Raw genomic sequence first — 13842 nt, forward strand, 5'->3', positions numbered from 1 at the left:
TAAAAGAGGAAGGGAAGAAAAATAGACCTACAAAATCAAATCCAAAATAATTAACAGAAAGGCATTAGGAACATATATATCGATAATTACCTTAAATGTAAATGGATTAAGTGCTCCAATAAAAAGATACAGACTGGTTGAATGGATATAAAAACAAGACCTCTATATATGCTGTCTACAGGAGACCCATTTCAATTCTTGGCCCTAGACAGTCAAGATGAAAAAAGACATTCCATGCAAATGGAAATCAAATGAAAGCTGGATTACTAATAATCAAATCAGACAAGGTAGACGTTCAAGTAAAGGCTGTTATAGGAGATAAAGAAGGACACTCCATAATGATCAAGCAATCAAAGAAGAAGATACAGTAATTATACATTTATATGTACCCAACACAGGAGTATATAAGGCAGTATATAAGGCAACTGCTAACAGCCATAAAATGTGAAGTTGACAGTAACAGTAGGGGATTTTAACACCCCACTTACATCAATGGACAGATCACCCAGACAGAATATCAATAAAGAAATAGCCCATAAATGACACATTACACCAGGTGATGGACTTAATTGATATTTGTAGACCATTCTGAGAGCAACTGAATACACATTCCAGTCCAGTGCATCTGGAACATTCTCCAGGAGAGATCTCATCATGGACCACCAAGAAAGCCTCAGTAAATTAACAAAAACTGAAATTACATCAAACATCTTTTTGAGACACAGGGCTATGAGATTAGAAATCAACTACAAGGAAAAAAGTGTAAAATACACCAGCATGTAAGCTAAACAATATGATACTAAACAACCAGTAGATCACTGAAAAAATTAAAAAGGATATCAAGAAACATCAGAGACAATTGAAAATGAAAGTGCAATACCAGTAACCTATGGGAGGCACAAAAGCTTGTCTAATGGGAAAGTCTTTTAAAAGATCAACAACATCAATAAACTTTTAGCTAGACTCAATATGAAATAAAGCTAAAGGGTTCAAATGAGTACAATTAGAAGTGAAAAATGTAGAAGTCAACTGACACCAAAAAAACCCACAAAGGATCATAAGAGATTACTGCAGGCAACTATATGCCAATAAAATGGACAACCTGAAGAAATGGAACAGTCTTTGTAAGTCAATAATGAACAAGGAAGAAATAGAAAATATGAATAGACCAATCACAATTACCAAAAGTGAAACTATAATTAAAAACTTTCAACAAACAAGTCCAGAAGCAGATGGCTTTTCAGGCAAATTCTGTCAAACATTTAGAGAAGAGTTAACAACTATCCTTCTGAAACTCTTCCAAAAAACTGTAGAAGGAACACTCCCAAACTCATTCTGTGAGGCCACCATCACCCTGATACCAAAACCAGTCAAAGATACCACAAAAGAAGAAACTGTCACTGATGAACATAGATACAAAAATCCTCAACAAAATACTAGTGAACAGAATACAACAGTAAGTTAAAAGGATCATATACCATGATCAAGTGGGATTTATCTCAGGGATGCAAGGATTTTTCAAAATCTGCAAAACAGTCAATGTGATACACTACATTAACACACTGAAGAATAAAAACGATATGGTTATCTCAGTAGACACAAAAAAGCTTTTGACAAAATTCAACACCAATTTATGATAACTTACAAAAACTGGGCCTAGAGAGATGCTACCTCATTATTATAAATGTCATATATGACAAAAGGACTACTAACATCATGCTCAACAGTGTAAAGTTGAAAGCCTCTGAGATCCCAAACAAGACAAGGATGTTCACTCTCACCACTTTTATTCAACATAGTTTTGGAAGTCCTAGTCATGGCACTCAGAGAAGAAAAACAAATAAAAGTAAACCAAACCGGAAAAGAAATAAAACTGCCCCTGTTTGCAGACAATATGATACTTTACATAGAAAATTCTAAAGATGCTATCAGAAAACTACTAGAGCTCATCAGTGAATGTGGTAATGTTGCAAGATATAAAATTAATCCACAGAAATCTCTCACCTTTCTATATATTAAAAACAAAAGATTAGAAATAGAAATTAAGGCAACAATCCTATTTACCATTGCATCAAGAAGAATAAAATACCTAAGAATAAATCTACCTATGGAGGCAAAAGATTTGTACACTGAAAAGTATAAGATGCTGATAAATGGAAGATCACACAAACAGATGGAAACATATACCATGTTTTTGGATTGGAAATATCAATATTGTCAAAATGACTATACTACCCAAGGCAATCTATACATTCAATGCAAACACTACCATACTACAATGACATCTTTCATAGAACTGGAACAGAAAAAAATTAAATTCTTATGGAAACACAAAAGACTTCTGAATAGTCAAAGCAACCCTGATGAAGAAAAAGAGGGCTGGAAGAGTCAAGCTTCTGACCTCAGATTATACTACAAAGCTACAGTCATCAAAAGAGTATGGTTCTGGCACACACACACACACACACACACACAGAAATATAGGTCAGTGTACAGGATAGAAAGCCTGGAAATAAATCCACACATCCATGGTCCATTAATCTATGATGAAGAGGTTAAGAATATATGATGGAGAAAAGACAGTCTCTTCAATAAGTGATGCTGGAAAACTGAACAACTATGAATAAAAGAATGGAATTAGAACATTCTCTAATGCTATACACAAAAATAAACTCAACATATATTAAAGACCCAAATATAAGACTGGATATTATAAAACTCCTAGAGGAAAACATAGCCAGAATGCCCTTTGACATAAATTGCAGCAATATCTTTTTCATCCACTTCCTAGAGTAATGGGAAAAAAAAATAAACAAATGGACCAAATGAAACTTAAAAGCTTTTGCACAGAACAGGAAACCATTAAAAAAGAAAATCCACAGAATGGGAGAAAATCTTTGCAAACAAAGCAACCTATAAGGAATTAATCTCTAAAATATACAAATAGCTCATGCAATTCAATATGTATATATTGAAGATTTAATCTATATATTGAAATATATAGGGAAAGGCAAGTCAAAACTACAATGAGTTATCACCTCCTATCAGTCAGAATGTCTATAAAAGTCATCAAAAAGTCTATAAATAATAAATTTTGTATAGGGTATGGAGAAAAAGGACCCTCTGCTACCCTGTTGGTGGGGATATGAATTGGTGCAACCACTATGAAGAACAGTATGGAGAATCCCTAAAAGACTAAATATAGAAGTGCCATATGTTCTAGCAATCCCACTCCTGGCCATATATCTGGAGAAAACCATAATTTCAAAAGATACATGCACCCCAGTGTTCACTGAAGTACTATTTACAATAGCCAGGGCATGGAAGCAACCTAAATGTCCAATAGCAGAGAAATAGATAAAGAAGATGTGTTACATGTATACCATGGACTATTATTCAACCATAAAAAAAGAATGAAATAATGCCATGTGCAGCAACATAGATAGACCTAGAAATCATCATATTAAGCCAAAGACAAACTTCATGTCATTTATGTGAAATCTAAAAGTATTATACAAGTGAACTTATTTACAAAACAGAAAAAGACTCAGAAAGTGCACTATGGTTACTAAAGGGGAAAAGTGGAGGGAGGGATAAATTAGAAATTTGGGAATAACATATTCCCACTACTATATATAAAACGAATAGTCAATAAGGCTCTGCTTTATAGTAAAGAGAACTCTACTTAATATTCTGTAGTAACCTATATAGGAGAAGGATCTGAAAAAGAATTGATATACTGTATACCTCAGACTAGCACAATGTTGTAAATCAACGATATTCCAAAACTGAATAAAAATTATTTTTTTAAAAAAGTAATCCTTGTGGCAAAATATTGAATATCTGTGGTTTAGGTTTTTTTTTTTTTTTTTTTTTTTCTTTTAGAGAGTAATGGAAAAGGAAAAAAAAAAATAAGTAGCTCTTAGTGGATTTCTCCACTAAGAGTATTTTGAAAGAAGTCCTTAGGAGGAAGTCAAATAAAATTACTCTATCATATTTTAAAATATTGATAGTATATTATAGTATCATATTTTTAAATATATACATATAGTATTGGCATTGTACCCTTTTACTCTTTTAGACTGAAACAAGGTACCAATCTTATTTTCTGAAAGAATAATCTTTAAAAATCAGACTGATTTATCTGGTTGTGGTGTTAGTGGGGTTTTGGTCTCTTTGAGATAGAAAAAAATGTTGAGGTTTCTCCCACATCTATGCATTTGTGATTTAGAATGTTTTTAGAAGGTAACTCATAATTCACTTTCATAGAATAATTTTAAGTCTTGGTTAATGTGGTTGCCCATGCAAAACACATGAGAAAACATGATCAGGAAAGTGAAGGAACAGATTTTTCACTGTGAGTCAACATGCACACTTCAGGGACTCCATATAACTTATTTGTAACCATCTCCCAGACTGAAACAGACATATCTCATCATCACACAGAGGAAATAACCCCCTCCACAAAATCACGAAAAATATAAAAATAAACACAGTAGAATTGTAGCCAAAGAGAATATTTTTCTTTCTATAACTCATTTATAGAACATAAAAATGTGTTTTATGTTAGTAAGAACAAAATATATCCTTCATACCTCAATGGGTCTTGTTTGTCTGCTAATGTTCATCAAGTTATAGTACATCTACTGTGTATCAAGTCACTCTTTTATGCATAAGATATTTAAAATACATTTATACTAAAATATGATTTTTTTATCTGAAATTCAAATATAACTCAGCACCCTATTTTTTATTTGATTACCATACTTAGAGGGAAAGGTATTTGAACAAAGTGAAGAAGTTCAAAGGTCTTGAATAGTAAACACCTATTGCAGAGAAAGGTAGTGCTACTGAAGTAGAATGAGTCCTGAGGGGAGGGGGAAGAATATTCAAAAATGAAGATGGAGAGGAAGCCAGGTTACAGACAACATATGGCTTTGTAGGTCTTGGTAAGAAATGTGGATTTTGTTCTGAGAAATTTCAAGAAAGCATCTGAGTTATGGTTTTAAGAAAACTCCTTTTGGAGAAAAAAAAAATTGTTAAAAGGCAAGAGTAGAAGCAATGAGGCAAGTGAGGCAGCTTTAGCAACGCTGTAGCCAAGAAGTGATGGAAACTTGGACATGACATAGTAATAGGTTTGGGGATGTATTTTGAAACTAGAGTTAGAACAAGCTGATAGATTAGATTTGAGGAAAAGGGTGGAATCACAGATGATTTGTTGTGTTTGAACTGATCCATTACTCCTAGAATTTTCATTCAAAGAATAGTATTTGTACACAGCTAATAATATTTGTGGGCCATTCTGAGATCCTTCTGAGACATACAAAAAGAGAGGTGGTAATGATCAGTGAATGTGGGGGGTCAGGAGAATTCAGGGCAGAAAATATAAAAGTATGAGTTTTTGAGTTTCTGGTCTAAGGTGGTGACATAGGAGGTTTCGGTCTAGGAAATAATCTAGGAGGTAGCTAAGCAACCCCTATACATTAGGCAAATATAAAATGTATCCAAATGAGTAGGAAAGACCTGAGATACACTATCTCCATAAACCCCTCTCTCAACATAGCAACTTAAAATCAGGAGAGAATTTACAACTCCCAGCTCCCCCCTCAGCAGTGAGGGGTTTGAACTGAACATCTAGCACCCAAGTTTTTAAGACCTTAGGGATGGACCCCCAAAATTCTTAGCTCTAAAAGCCTAGTGGAGTTTGTGTCCAAGAGACCCACAAGTCTGTATCAGATTTCCCTGTGGCTGTCCTCCCAAAGCTCATACAAGAGGGAGCAGAGAGAAATGCCTTCTAATCTTTCCCTGACAGAGGATATTTGCATACTTTAAAAGTTATTTCCTGATGGTAAGCCTTGTAATTTAGCTCACATTTAGGGGGTTACTACAGTTTTCCCTGGAGACCCTGTGGTCCACTGTCGTCACTGGTGTCTCCCAAAAAGAAGCCTGCGAATACATCAGGCCTCCTGGCTTTTGACGTGGCTACCCAAAGGACACATCTGTTTTATCACTTGGCACTGGTAGCCAGAAGGGCTGGCATTCATAGGTACCAAAGGACCTGGGACCATAGCAAACAAACAGTTCTCAATTGGCTATCCCCTCAGGACTCAGCACAGAGGAAGCAGATAGAAATGCCCATCTTTCGGTATTTCTCTGAAAGAGGTCTGATTTGTATACTTTGAAAGCTTCTGCCTGAGAATTCAGCCTCCAATCAGCCTACATCTGGTGCTGACTGAGATCCTCTCCACTGGGACACTGACAGATATGGTCCCACTCTCAACTACTGGGAACCAAGAAGGAAAAGGCACTTCAAGACTGAGAACAGTAGCTCTTTTAACTAATGAGCAAAAAACAACACAGAGAGTCAAGGAAAATGGAAAAACAGAAAAATGTGTTTTAAAAGAAAAAAAAATCCATAAACAAATATTAATGAAACAGAGAAGAGTGACTGACATAAGAATGAGTTCAAAATATGGTTATAAAGATGGTCACCATGGTCAGAAGAACAAGGCATGAACTTATAATTTCAACAAAGATAATAACAATAAAGTATCAGAAGTCACAGAGCTGAAAAATACAGTAACCATATTAAAAAACTCAATAGAGAAAACTCAAATAGCAGACTGGATGAAATGGAATAAACTATCAGTAAACTTAGAAACAGGTCAGTTATTCATCCAGTTGAGGGGCAAAAAGAAAAAGGAATAAAAATAGTGAAGATAGATAGCTAAGGGGACAACATCAAGCCAACCAAAATTCACCTTATAGTGTCCCATGTAGAGAAAAGAGAAAGGCAGAAAACTTTCCTGACCTTGAAAAAGAAACAGACATCCAAATTCAGGAAACCCAGAGAATTACAATAGGAGGAAACCAAACACATCAAAACCAAGTGAGGGGGAGGGAATACCTCCAACCTCACAGGGGAGGAAGAAGTAAAACTGTCACTCTTTGTACATATGATTTTATATATAAAAAAATTCCAAAAATCACCAATAAACTTGGCACTAATCAACAATTTCAGTAATGATATAGGATATAAAAATCAACATACAAAAATCAGTTGCATTTCTGTAGACTAAGGATGAAATATATGAAAAAGGAAACCATCACCTTTATAATAGCATCAAAAAAATACCTAATAAATTGAACCAAGGAAGTTAAAGCTCTGTACAATCAAAACGTTACTGAAAGAAATCAAATTAAAAAAATGTAAAGATTTCCATATTGATGGATCAGCAGAACTGATATTCTGAAAATGTCTATACTACTCAAAGTCATCTGTAGACTCAACACAATTCCCATCAAAATACCAATGGCATTCTTCACAAACAGAAAAAGAAAATTCTAAAATGTATAGGAAGTGACAAAGTCTGCAAATACCCAAAGCATTCCTGAGGAGAAAGAACAAAGCCAGCAGTATCACACACCCTGATGTGAGACTATTCTACAAAACTTCAGTAATCCTAAGAAGTTATGGTACTGGCATAAAAATAGACAAAGACTAACAGAACAGAAGAGAGCCCATAATTAAATCACTGCTTATGCAGTCAACTAATACTTGATAATGGAGCCAAGAACACCTAATAGGGAAAAGATAGTCTCTTCAACACATGGTGATGGGAAAACTGGATAAACACATGCAGAACAATGAAATTGGACCCCTATATTACACAATTCACAAAAATTTACTCAAAATGGATCGAAGACTTAAACATAAGACCTGATAAATACAAAACTTGGAAGAAAACTTAGAGAAGTTCCTCAATGTTGGTATTGGCAATGATTTTTGGATATGACACTAAAAGCACAAACAATAAAAGCAAAAATCAACAAATGGGACTACATCAAAGTTGAATGCTTCTGCATAGTAAGAAAAAAAAAAAAAATACCAGGAGTTCCCATCATAGCTCAGTGGAAATGAATCTGACTAGCATCCATGAGGATGCAGGTTCAATCCCTGGACTTGCACAGTGGGTTAAGGATCTGGCATTGCCAAGCTGTGGTGTAGGTCATAGATGCAGCTCAGATCTGTTGTGGCTGTGGCTATGGTGTAGGCCAACAGCTGCAGCTCTGATTTGACCCCTAGCTTGGGAACCTCCATTATGCCCCATGTGCAGCCCTAAAAAAGACCAAAAAAAAAAAAAAATCCACCTAAAAAATGGGAAGGAAAACTAAATAGATATTTTTCCAAAGAAAATATCAAAATGGCCAACAGGTACATGAAAAGATGCTCAATATCACTAATCATCTGAGAAATACCAATCAAAACCACATTTAACACCTGTCAAAATGGCTATCATCAAGACAAGAGACAGCAGGTACTAGTGAGATGTGAATAAAAGAGAACATTTTTATGTAAATTGGTGCAACCAATGTGGAAAACAGTGGAGATTGCTCAAATAATTAAAAATAAATCTACCATATGATCCATCACTTCTACTTATGGATTTATATACAAAGGAAATGAAAAGAGCCTTTTGAAGAGATATCTGTACTCCCATATTCATTGCAGCATTAGTCATAACAGCCAAGATATGGCAACAACATAAATGTCTATCAGCCAATGAACAGATAAACAAGTGGGATTTACTAAACACACACTTACATGCACATATATATACACATGGACACACACAATGTAATATTTTTCAGCCATGAAAATGGAGGACATTAGCCATTTGCAACAACATGGATGGACCTTGAGCACAATATGCTAAGTAAGGCAGAGAAAGACAAGTACTGTAAGTGGAATCTAAAAAGCCAAACTCATAAAAACAGAGAATAAATGGTGGGTAGAGGATAGGACAAATGTTGTTCAAGTATACAAACTTGCAATAAGTAGTAATAAACCCTAGAGAGCTAATGCACAGTACTTTGAATATAGACAAGTATTATATTATCATCAAACTTGCTAAGAGCCTAGAAATTAATTACTCCAACTGCTAAAAAAGAACAACTATATAATGTGATAGAGGTGTAACAATGACAATCATATAACAATAGATAAATTATCAAATTAACATGTACACTTTAAATGTACACAATGTTATATTTCAAGTATATTTCAATTAAAGTAAAAGATCCGCACAAGGACACATTATAATTAAATTATCGAAAGTAAATGACAAGGAGACAATCTTAAATGGAGCAAAAGAAAAACAACTTATTATGTACAAGGTTACCTCTAAGGCTACCAATATTTTTCCACCAGAATGTGTGAGCCGGAATGTATTCAAAGTACTAAAAGATACCTGCCAACTGAGAATACTCTACCCAGCAACAACTGTCCTTCTAACCTGAAGGAGAAACAAAGAGTTGTAAACAAGCAAAAACCTTGAGTTCATCACCTCTAGATTGACCTTATAAGAAATGTAAAAGGCACACCTTTAATCTGAAGTAAAACAACACTAATTAGTAACAAAAGCATATGGAAGTATAAATCACACTGGTAAAGGTAAATATATGGTTAAATTCAGAATCATCTAATATTGTAATGATAGTAGGTTAATCATTTATCTAGAATGAATGTTAAAATACAAATATATGAAAATAACATACAATAATGGATAATGAATATACAGAGTAAATTATATAAATTATGAAATCAAAACATGGAGGAATGAATGCATTTGAACTTGTTATTAAGTTATGAGGCTTACATAAAACATATTAAATGTCTAACAAATTTAACTACAAAGCAAAAACCTATGGTAGATACACAAAAGATAAAGAGACAGGAATCTGAGCATGTCACTATAGAAAATGATCAAATCACAAGAGAGCAAGAAGAGGAAAAGAACAAAGAAGTTTTCAAACAATTTAACAAAATTTTAGTAATAATAATTACTATCAACAATTACTTAAATGTTAAATAGACTAAATTCTCCAAATAGCATAGAATAGCAGAATGGATTTTAAAAAAAGAATGAAAGAAAAGATTTCATGTTGTGTTCTAGAGTCTTATTTCATCATTAAGGACATACACAAGCTGAAATGGGAGAAGATATTCTCTGCAAATGGAAACCAAAAGAAAAGCTGGGTACTTATAGACAACATAGACTTTAATACAAGAATTGTAATAAACAATCAAGGTTATTACATAATGATAAAGATGTCAGTCCAACAAGAGTATATAAACCTTTGTAAATATTTGTGCACCCAACATAGGAGCATCAAAATATATATATATTAAAAAATATTAATAGACTTAAAGGGAGGAAGAGACTGCAATACAGTTTTAACATTGCCAAAAAAATTCAGCAACCCAGAAGAAATGGCAAAGTTCCTAGAAATGTACAACCTACCAAGACTTGAATCATGAAGAAATAGAAATTGAATCAGTTATCAAAAACTCCTTAACAAACAAAAGTCCATGATGAAATTACTTCACTGGTGAATTCTGCCAAACCATCAAAGAACAATTAGTACCTGTCCTTCCAAACTCTTCAAAAATAAAAATAAAAAAGGAATAAATACTTCCTAATTCATTTACAAGGTCAGCCTTATCATGATATCAAACCAGACAATGACACTACGAGAAAATTACAGGCTAATATTCTTGATGAAAATAGATGCAAAAATCCTCAACAATATATTATCAAACATAATCTAACAGTACATTAAAATGGTCATTACCATGATCAAATGGGATTTATTCCATGGATGCAAGGATTGTTCAAAAATTTACAAGTGAATTATATTATACACATATTAACAAAATGAAAGCTAAAAAACATATGACCATCTTAATAGACGTAGAAAAGGCATTTAACTAAATTCAATATCCATTTACGGTAAAAACTAAAAAAAATAGATATAATAGATATAGAGAGAATGTACGCCAAGACTAAAAAAGGCCATATATGACAAGCCCACAGCTAACATACTCAATGGTGAAAGCTGAAGACTTTTCTTGTAAGATAAGGAACAAGATACAGATGCCTATTCTCACCAGTTTTATTCAACAGAGTACTGGAAATTCTATGTGGAACAAATTGGCAGTAAAATGAAATAAAAGGCATCCAAATTGGAAAAGAAGAATTAGAACTATTTGCATATTACATGATATTATACATACAAAGTCCTAATGACTCCACCAAGAAACTATTAGAATTAATAAGCAGAATCAGTAAAATTGCAAGATATCTACTTAATATACAAAGATCAATTCTATACAGTAGTAACGAGCTATCAGAAAGAGAAATTAGGAGTTCCCATCCTGGTGCAGTGGAAACGAATCCGACTAGGAACCATGAGGTTGCGGGTTTGATCCCTGGCCTCTCAGTGGGTTAAGGATCTGGCGTTGCTGTGAGCTGTGGTGTAGGTTGCAGACTCAGCTCAGATCTAGCATTGCTGTGGCTCTGGTTTAGGCCAGCGGCTACAGCTCTGATTAGACTCCTAGCCTGGAAACCTCCATGTGCCGCTGGTGCAGCCCTAAAAAGGACAAAAAGACAAAAAAAAAAAAAAAAAAGAGAGAGAGAGAGAGAGAGAAATTAAGAAATTCCATTTACATTGCATCAAGAAGACTACAATACTCAACAATTAATGTAACTAAGGAGGTGAAAGACCTACACACTGAAAACTATAACATTAATAAAAGAAATTTAAGACACGTAGAAAAATTTTCAGAGTTCATAGATTAGAAGAATTAACATTGTTAAAATACCCATATGATCCAACGTAATCTACAGATTGATTGCATTCCCCATCAAAATTTCAATGGCATTTTTCACAGAATTAGAACAATCCTAAAATATATATGAAACCACAAACGACCCAAATGTCCAAATCTTGAGAAAGAAAAACAAAGCAGGATGCGTGACATCTTGATTTGAAACTATATTAACCACAGTAATCAAGACAGTATATCACACGCATAAAAGACACATAAACCAATAGAACAGAATAGAGATCCCAGAAGTAAACCATTCATATATGGTCAATTTACAACAAAGGAGCCAACTGTATACATTGGGGAAAAAATAGTTTCTTCTATATGTGATACTAGGAAAAGTCTTTCCAATAAATGGTGCTAAGAAAACTGAACAGCCACATGCAGAAGAATGAAATTGGGGCACTATCCTACACCATACACAAAGTTCAACTCAAAATGGATTAATGACTTGAAGGTCTAAAACCATAAAATTCCTAGAAGAAAACATAAGGTGTAAGCTCCTTGACATTGTCTTGGTAAAGATTTTTTAGACTTGTCATCACAAAAAGCAAAGGCAACAGGAGCAAAAATTAAGAAGAGGGATTATATCAAATTTAAAAGCTTCTGCACAGCTAAGGAAACCAACAAAATTAAAAAGCAGCCCATTTAAAAATTAAAAAGCACCCCATGAAATGGGAGGGAATGTTTGCAAATCAAATCATGTGTGTGGTAAGGGCCCAGTACCCAAAATTTATTAAGAACTCATACAATTTAATATCAAAAAAATCTGATTTAAAAATGATCAGAGGCTATCAATAGACATTTTTATAAAGAAGATACACAGATGACCAACAGATACATGAAAAAATACTCGATATCACTAATCATCAGAGAAATGCAAATCAGAACCACGAGCCTGTTAGAATGGCTATTACCAAAAAAACGTAAGATGCTGGCAAGGATGTGGATAAAAGGGAATCCTTAAACATTGTTAGTAGGAATGTAAGTTGGTGCCAGCCACTATGAAAACCAATATTGAGGTTCCTCAAAAAATTAAAAGTAGAATTACCATATGATCCAGCAATCCCACTTCTGGGGATATATCCAAAGGAAATGAAAACAGTATATTAAATAGATATCTGCACTTAAGTGTCCATTGATTGAGGAATGGATAAAATAATGTAATGTGTATCTGCAATGGAATATTATTCAGCCATGAGTAAGGATATCCTGCCATTTCTAACAACATGGATGGACTGTGAGGGCATGTTTTAAGTGAAGGAAGTCAGAGAATGACAAATACTACTGGAATCACTTACAGATGGAATCTTTAAAAATTCTGATTTATACAAGTATGTAAGTGGTTAGCAGAGGCCAGGGGAAATACAGAAAGGTTGACAAAAGCATATGAACTTTCATCTATAAGATGAATAACATCTGAGAGTCTAACAAAACATGGTAGCTATAGTTGATAACTGTAAAATCAAATTTGCTAAGAGAATAAAACAAATATTCTCATCAAAGGAAAAATCAATAAATAAATATATGAGATGATGAATGCATTAAGGATCTTGATGGGGGGATCCTTATACAATATTAGGTATATTAAATCACCACAATGTGCACTTTAAATACCTTATAATTTTGTTAATTTCAAAGAGAGAATATTCTACATTGTCAAATACCTCTGAAAAGTCAAGATGAATAAGGACTCAATCATTATTTTGTGATTCTATTTAAATTTAGGAGATAGCATTTGCAAAATAAAATTTTTCTTAATAGATTCTTTTTTTCTCATGCTTCTATTTAACACTGTTCTGCTACCTTAAAATACAATTCAAGAAAGAAAGAATTTGATGGCAGGCACTATTTTAAACCCTAGTGTGCAAAAAAACGCCAATGTTTTAGTCTTAGGGAGACTAAGGTTCTTTGTAAAATTATTCTGAATAGAAAATTTATTTATTTTATTATATAACTTATTTTGATTGCTGGAAGATAAGCCTTGGATTAGTGAATTCTTAAAAGATGTTTAGGAAAATAGGAAGGGGTTTTTCTGTTTTTTTTTTTTAAATGGAAGTTCAGTTGATGTATAACATTTTATGTTACACGTGTACAATATAGTGATTCACTGTTTCAAAGGTTTTACTCCATTTCTAGTTATGAAATACTTGCTACATTCCCCATGTTGT

At 33.6% G+C, this 13842-nt stretch overlaps 1 protein-coding gene across 23 annotated transcripts in view; it reads left to right on the top strand.

Annotated features, from left to right (window-relative positions):
- CACNA2D1 (calcium voltage-gated channel auxiliary subunit alpha2delta 1) overlaps positions 1–13842 on the top strand; it is a 484107-nt gene that overhangs the window by 465288 nt on the left and 4977 nt on the right.

The sequence above is a fragment of the Sus scrofa genome, chromosome 9 (genome assembly GCF_054392235.1).
Source record: "Sus scrofa isolate SSC_HxYL_T2T_F1_AM1 chromosome 9, Sscrofa_HxYL_maternal_Yorkshire_Landrace_v2.0, whole genome shotgun sequence".
Classification (NCBI taxonomy): Eukaryota; Metazoa; Chordata; class Mammalia; order Artiodactyla; family Suidae; genus Sus; species Sus scrofa.